We start from the raw sequence: 7,964 nt of genomic DNA, 5'->3' as shown, positions 1-7,964 counted from the left end.
CAGTGAGCGTGAGCTTTAAGGCGTGCCTTCTTTGCCTGGGTGCACATCTCTAAGCAGCAGCAGCAGCAGCAGCCAGGGGGCGATGTGGAGACGACCCAGCCACACATGCTAACATTGCTAAGGAAGAATAGGATCTAGTAGTCACCCAGATAGCCTGATGTCATGGATCTGATGCTTAACCCTGAAAGGAATAGCTGAAGCACATATGCTAGCTTTGCTAGCAGTGAGTAGAAGCTAGTTGCCGTTATTTGATGTATGATGTAGCTTTGGAACGTAACCATGGAGACAGAGCATCAGTAGTGGTGAACAGAAGCCGGTGGCCACTACGTGACGTGATACAACTATAATCAGCGAAGATCGATTAGCGTGGGCTAATTCCTGCACCTGCTAGCAGTTTTGACCTCAAATACAGTAAAGCTAATTGTTTGCAGGATAGCCACCAGGCATGCCTTAAATAATACTGCTGCTAACACCTAAAGTAAAGCTTGAACATAAATGCTAGTCCTGCTAACAGTGATGTATAAACTAATTTGAGCTACTAGCCACAACGTAGCCTAGCATTATCAGCTAGGTGGTTAGCAGTGTTAGCGTTTATGATGGAGCAATAGTTCAAATCAAACTTGCAGTTTTGTTTTTTGTTTTTTATCTCTGCTTCACCCAAAAACCACCTGCTACAACCAGTAGAGATCATCTAGAGTCATCATACACTATAGGGACAAAAGTATTGGGACACCTGCTCATTCATTGTTTCTTCTGAAATCAAGGGTATTAAAGAGCTGATCCTGCTTCTGTTGGAGTAACTGTCTCTACTGTCCAGAGAAGAAGACTTTCTACTAGATTCTGGAGGAGGAGCATTGCTGTGAGGATTTGATTGCATTCAGTCATGATGTTGGAAGATGATCACCACCCCACCGTAGTTCCTCCACTGCTCCACAGCTCCTTAATGCTGGGGGGCTTTATACCCCTCTAACCCACACCTTCTCTACAGGAAGAAGACTAGACAAGCGGTGGGAGTGCATTTGCTGAATGCATTCATTACAAGGGGTGGCCATAAACATTTGGACCTATAGTGTATGTGCTCATCTCCAAGTTCCTCCAGGTTCCTGCTGTTCTGCTGGAGTTTGCTGTATGTCGTGATCCCGTGTTCAGGTTCCTATAAATGATGAATCACCGGTTCAGATGTTCAGACGTGTCCCTCTGGTTTAATTTATGGACAGGTCACCATAGCGGATGAGCGGCCGGATCAAGGTGGAGGCTTTTAAATTGGAGGCCAGTGCGCTGGGGATGTGCTTCACCAGCGTGTTCAGCTCCACGCTGCGGCTGCTGTACTGTAGAAGCTCTGCTCACTGAGACTGTCCTCAGGCTGCTGTGGGAGTGACCGTCAGTGTCTGACCGGTCGACAGGCTACAGTTCACAGTTTTAATGTGAAAACTGTTCCTAACCCACAGACTGAGGAAGACTACTAATCACACACAGGACGAAGCAGCAGCAGCAGTGTGTCTCCCGTTGTGCTTTACAGGAGGAGCTCTGAGCTCTGATCTCTGAGCCCAGACTCAGCCCATCAGCCAGGACGTGCTTGATATCTGACATGTGCTTCTTTAGCCTACAACAGGAGAGGCTAAGCTAATGTTGCTAACAAACACTGGACTTAGACTGTCACCAACTTACTCCTCTCTGTAGACACGCCCCCAACAGCGTTCCTCTCTCAGAGCTCCTCCAGATCTTCATTAGCTGGTAGATGGATGTGGTTTAGGAGACGGTGGGACTGAGGAACGCTGGAGGAACCGGAACCACCTTCACCTCAGCACAGTGGAGCAGCTCTACAGAGCGGGACGTGATGAGGAGGAGGAGGAGGATGTAGGTCCAGCTCGAGATTCAGGGTGGAAATGAGCTCCATCCAGGCCGGGTTCACTCTACACTCTCTGTAGTTTACTTCTACACAGATGAGATTGGTGACAGTCTAAATCCAGTGTTTGTTAGCAGCATTAGCCTAGCATCTCCTGCTGTAATCTAAGAAGTCGCACATCAGGTTCCCAGCCTGTCTGGGGTGTCTGGGGTGAGTCTGTGGCCTGTGATCAGTCATGATCGTCTGATTATTTAGTAAAGAACTGTTCCTTTAAGGTTCTCGGTCACGTTGCTCTGATGTTTCGGTGAACTCCTCATGCAGATCCTTTCTGTTTGTGCCATGTTTTGCTTGGGTCCAGGCTTTGTTGCATAAAGTTCTGAATGAATACGAATTGCGGTTCTGTTGTTTATTTCTGCTCGCGTTACCCACCACTGTTCTCCACGCCGGAACCACTGTCTGCAGTGATGTTCAGCCAGATAAATGTATACAGTAGTCCTGCTGTAGTTATCATAACTCTCAGATCATCTTCAGATATCAGTAAAAATAACAATATTGTTCATATCCAGTATGAAGCTCTAATAGCATTACTATCCAGTATGAAGCTCTAATAACATTAATATCCAGTATGAAGCTCTAATATCATTAATATCCAGTATGAAGCTCTAATAACATAAACATCCAGTATGAAGTTCTAATAACATTAATATCCAGTATGAAGTTCTAATAACATTAATATCCAGTATGAAGTTCTAATAACATTAATATCCAGTATGAAGCTCTAATATCATTAATATCCAGTATGAAGCTCTAATAACATAAACATCCAGTATGAAGTTCTAATAACATTAATATCCAGTATGAAGTTCTAATAACATTAATATTCAGTATGACGCTCTAATAATATTAAAGAGCTATCATTAGCATTAGTTGTTGTTTGGGAACTTACTGAACACCTACTCATACTTTGAGAAGAGTGTGGGATGATAGGTAGGCAGTTAGCATCATGCTAATAAGTGTCAGTGAATGTCCATCATTATTAGTTAATAACAATAGTCCTGTAGCTCCAAACACTAACATTTATGAATGAATTATTAACGGTTTATTATAATAGTAGAGGAGCTGGTGGGTTGTACAGGGCTGTGGGTGAATTAGACATCATGAGAGGAGTAAAGGAAACGTCTGATTGGTTAGTTTGTGTGTGTGTGGTTCTCTTATGAGCTGACTGCATGTCGGACTTCAATAATCTTTGGGTCCACCAAGGGGCGCCATCATCATCTTAATGTAACAGCATTACAGTCAGACCCATTCAGCTGATACAGTGAAGACTTCCTGTACTAGTGATTGTGTCCATTACTTCCCATTAGACCCGTTAAGTTCTATTAAAATTCCAGAACTCCAGTTGGCCCATATGGACAAAAGTATTGGGACACCTGCTCATTCATAGTCCCTTCTGAAATCAAGGCTATTTAAAGAGTTGATTCTGCTTCTGTTGGAGTAACTGTCTCTACTGTCCAGAGAACAAGACTTTCTACTAGATTCTGGAGAGGGAGCATTGCTGTGAGGATTTGATTGCATTAGCATTAGTCGGTTTCACTGCTCCACAGCTCAATGCTGGGGAGCTTTATACCCCTCTAGCCCACGCCTGGCATTAGACAGCATGGTGCCAGTAGGTTCAAACAGGCTGGCTCCTCTAGATGTTCTGAAGCACTTCAGCTCTAAACTTTGGGTTTTGTGAGGAGGTAGCAGGGAAGGAACAGAGCCCCTCCGCTCTTCCCTCAGTTAAACCTTCCTGCAGGTGCTTGGGAGTCATATGGGGTTTCAAATTTGCCTGTCTTACCAGCATATGAGCAGTGCTCTCTGAGAGGGTTCTTGGTCTTTCTTGGACTTCCACAGTTCCCCTTCCTCTGCCTTATGGGCATCGACTGCTTTAGACCATTAACTGCAGAGTGTTTCATTTACCAGGAGCTTTAAAAACTCATCAAAGTGAAAAAACTGAGTTTTCCTCACTGTAGAGCTTACCTTAAGAAGCATGAGCTCTTTCCCTTTATTATATTAATAGTATATATTATATTAATGTATTATATATTACCATACACTGTCACATCCCTATTATAAAATAATATATCAGTGTTACTTTATTAATTTCATTAATACTTATTAACCTTATTAATGCTGACATTCATTTTTCTAATGCCTATCAATCATTTTAATGGGAAATCCTACTTATTCTTCATACTATTAATTTCATATGAACTAATTACTGCTTATTAATCCAGTATGAAGTTCTAATAACTTTAATATCCAGTATGAAGCTCTAATAACATTAATATCCAGTATGAAGCTCTAATAGCATTAATATCCAGTATGAAGCTCTAATATCATTAATATCCAGTATGAAGCTCTAATAACATTAATATCCAGTATGAAGTTCTATTAACATTAATATCCAGTATGAAGCTCTAATAACATTAATATCCAGTATGAAGCTCTAATAACATTAATATCCAGTATGAAGCTCTAATAGCATTAATATCCAGTATGAAGTTCTAATATCATTAATATCCAGTATGAAGCTCTAATAACATTAATATCCAGTATGAAGCTCTAATAGCATTAATATCCAGTATGAAGTTCTAATATCATTAATATCCAGTATGAAGCTCTAATAACATTAATATCCAGTATGAAGTTCTAATAACATTAATATCCAGTATGAAGCTCTAATAACATTAATATCCAGTATGAAGTTCTAATAACATTAATATCCAGTATGAAGCTCTAATAACATTAATATCCAGTATGAAGTTCTAATAATATTAATATCCAGTATAAAGCTCTAATAACATTAATATCCAGTATGAAGTTCTAATAACTTTAATATCCAGTATGAAGCTCTAATAGCATTAATATCCAGTATGAAGCTCTAATAACATTAATATCCAGTATGAAGCTCTAATATCATTAATATCCAGTATGAAGCTCTAATAACATTAATATCCAGTATGAAGCTCTAATATCATTAATATCCAGTATGAAGCTCTAATAACATTAATATCCAGTATGAAGTTCTGTTAACATTAATATCCAGTATGAAGCTCTAATAACATTAATATCCAGTATGAAGCTCTGATAACATTAATCTTTATTTATTTTCATTCACTTTATTACTATTAATATAAGCTCTGACCGTGTGTGTGTGGTGAGTGGGGACCTTTTTTGTACTAATGGTGTTGTTTGTTTGTTTGTTTGTTATTGTTTGGTGCGTACGCTGCTCGTGTAGCTGAGGCTGAGTGTTGGCCCGGTCATGGCGGGGGTTCGTGTGACTCAGTGGATTATGCTATGGGTAATGAGCTGCTGCAGCCTGATTATGGGCTGGTAAACACACAGCGGGCTGAGATGCTGCACAGCGGCGTGGGTTTGACATTTCAGAGAACTACAATAAGCAGCTGCTCACTGAACCCCATTGTCCACTCTGTGGTCTGAGGGTCTGTGTGTGAGGTCGGCGTGTAGGCCGAGGGGTGAACAGAGAGCTGTCCTCCAGACTGTGCTGCTTCTGCTGTACAGAGGGGTGTTGTTGGGCAGTGAAGGGGTCAACACTGCGCTCATCTCCATGTTACAAACAGTCCCACCTCCTGTGCTGTGATTGGCTGCGAACGGACATTAAAGAAAAGTCCAGGATTGTTCTCTGTTATATCTGAATTTATGAAAGGGATACGACCCCAGTTTGTCTCCTTCTGGGTCTCAGTCTACAGAGGTCATTTTCATAGCACATCCCGGTTCAGGAGCAGAGAGGCCAGCGGTCAGTTTGTAGCAATGGTAAAGGTTCAAGTCAGCGTAATGAAATGTGTCCTCCCATCCGTGATGGTGAACACACACACACTGGTGAACTAGGGGCAGTGAGCACACACACACCCGGTGCAATGAGCAGCCAACTACAGCTGCCCAGGGAGGAGAGAGGCCTTGCTCAAGGGCCCAGCAGTGGCAGCTTGCCAAGCTCAGGTATCAAACCCACAACCCTGTCATCAATACCCTGGCGCTCTAACCGCTGAGCACCACTGCCCCCTAGTAATATGTGTGAGGAGTGTACTGGTGGATCGACGCAGTAGTGGTGCTGGGTGATACTGGCGGATTGACGCAGTACTGGTGCTGGGTGGTACTGGTGGATTGACGCAGTACTGGTGCTGGGTGGTACTGGTGGATTGACGCAGTACTGGTGCTGGGTGGTACTGGTGGATCGACGCAGTAGTGATGCTGGGTGGTACTGGCGGATCGACGCAGTAGTGATGCTGGGTGGTACTGGCGGATCGACGCAGTAGTGATGCTGGGTGATACTGGCGGATTGACGCAGTACTGGTGCTGGGTGATACTGGTGGATCGACGCAGTAGTGATGCTGGGTGGTACTGGCGGATCGACGCAGTAGTGGTGCTGGGTGGTACTGGCGGATCGACGCAGTAGTGATGCTGGGTGGTACTGGCGGATCGACGCAGTAGTGATACTGGGTGGTACTGGCGGATCGACGCAGTAGTGGTGCTGGGTGATACTGGCGGATTGACGCAGTACTGGTGCTGGGTGATACTGGTGGATCGACGCAGTAGTGATGCTGGGTGGTACTGGCGGATCGACGCAGTAGTGGTGCTGGGTGGTACTGGCGGATCGACGCAGTAGTGATGCTGGGTGGTACTGGCGGATCGACGCAGTAGTGGTGCTGGGTGGTACTGGTGGATTGACGCAGTACTGGTGCTGGGTGATACTGGTGGATCGACGCAGTACTGGTGCTGGGTGGTACTGGTGGATCGACGCAGTAGTGGTGCTGGGTGATACTGGCGGATCGACGCAGTAGTGGTGCTGGGTGGTACTGGCGGATCGACGCAGTAGTGATGCTGGGTGGTACTGGCGGATCGACGCAGTAGTGGTGCTGGGTGGTACTGGCGGATCGACGCAGTAGTGGTGCTGGGTGATACTGGCGGATCGACGCAGTAGTGATGCTGGGTGGTACTGGCGGATCGACGCAGTAGTGGTGCTGGGTGGTACTGGCGGATCGACGCAGTAGTGGTGCTGGGTGATACTGGCGGATCGACGCAGTAGTGGTGCTGGGTGGTACTGGCGGATCGACGCAGTAGTGATGCTGGGTGGTACTGGCGGATCGACGCAGTAGTGGTGCTGGGTGGTACTGGCGGATCGACGCAGTAGTGGTGCTGGGTGATACTGGCGGATCGACGCAGTAGTGATACTGGGTGGTACTGGCGGATCGACGCAGTAGTGATACTGGGTGATACTGGCGGATCGACGCAGTAGTGGTGCTGGGTGGTACTGGCGGATCGACGCAGTAGTGGTGCTGGGTGGTACTGGCGGATCGACGCAGTAGTGATGCTGGGTGGTACTGGCGGATCGACGCAGTAGTGATGCTGGGTGGTACTGGCGGATCGACGCAGTAGTGGTGCTGGGTGGTACTGGCGGATCGACGCAGTAGTGATGCTGGGTGGTACTGGCGGATCGACGCAGTAGTGGTGCTGGGTGGTACTGGCGGATCGACGCAGTAGTGATGCTGGGTGGTACTGGCGGATCGACGCAGTAGTGGTGCTGGGTGATACTGGCGGATCGACGCAGTAGTGGTGCTGGGTGGTACTGGCGGATCGACGCAGTAGTGGTGCTGGGTGATACTGGCGGATCGACGCAGTAGTGGTGCTGGGTGGTACTGTCGGATCGACGCAGTAGTGATACTAACGCAGCAGCAGACATTATGATTATTATGAATTCAATCTTAAATTTTGCATTTTATGAAATAATTAATGATTTAGTTCTGAAACCTGCCTGTATGGTTTGTCAGTTCTCTAGACAAGCAAGTCTGAGTGATGAGCCAGCGGTTTAACTGAGCCCCAAGGCTCAAGTGTTCAGTAGTAACAGTAATTCTGAGAATTCTCCACTCCTGCTAGTCCATATTCCATCCAATATTTCTATTCAACAAGAATAAACCATTCCAATACAGTTACACCAAATTTCCTCTCCTTTCTTCCTCGCCACTGTTTCCACTAGCTGCTCTGAAGAGGCTCGAACCCGGGTCTCTGTAAAGCTGCTCTGTGACACAAAATATAGAAATAGATCAGATCAGAACTGAAC

This window comes from Salminus brasiliensis, chromosome 4, assembly GCF_030463535.1.
Source record: "Salminus brasiliensis chromosome 4, fSalBra1.hap2, whole genome shotgun sequence".
NCBI lineage: Eukaryota > Metazoa > Chordata > Actinopteri > Characiformes > Bryconidae > Salminus > Salminus brasiliensis.
Note: the sequence above shows the minus strand (reverse complement) of the source record.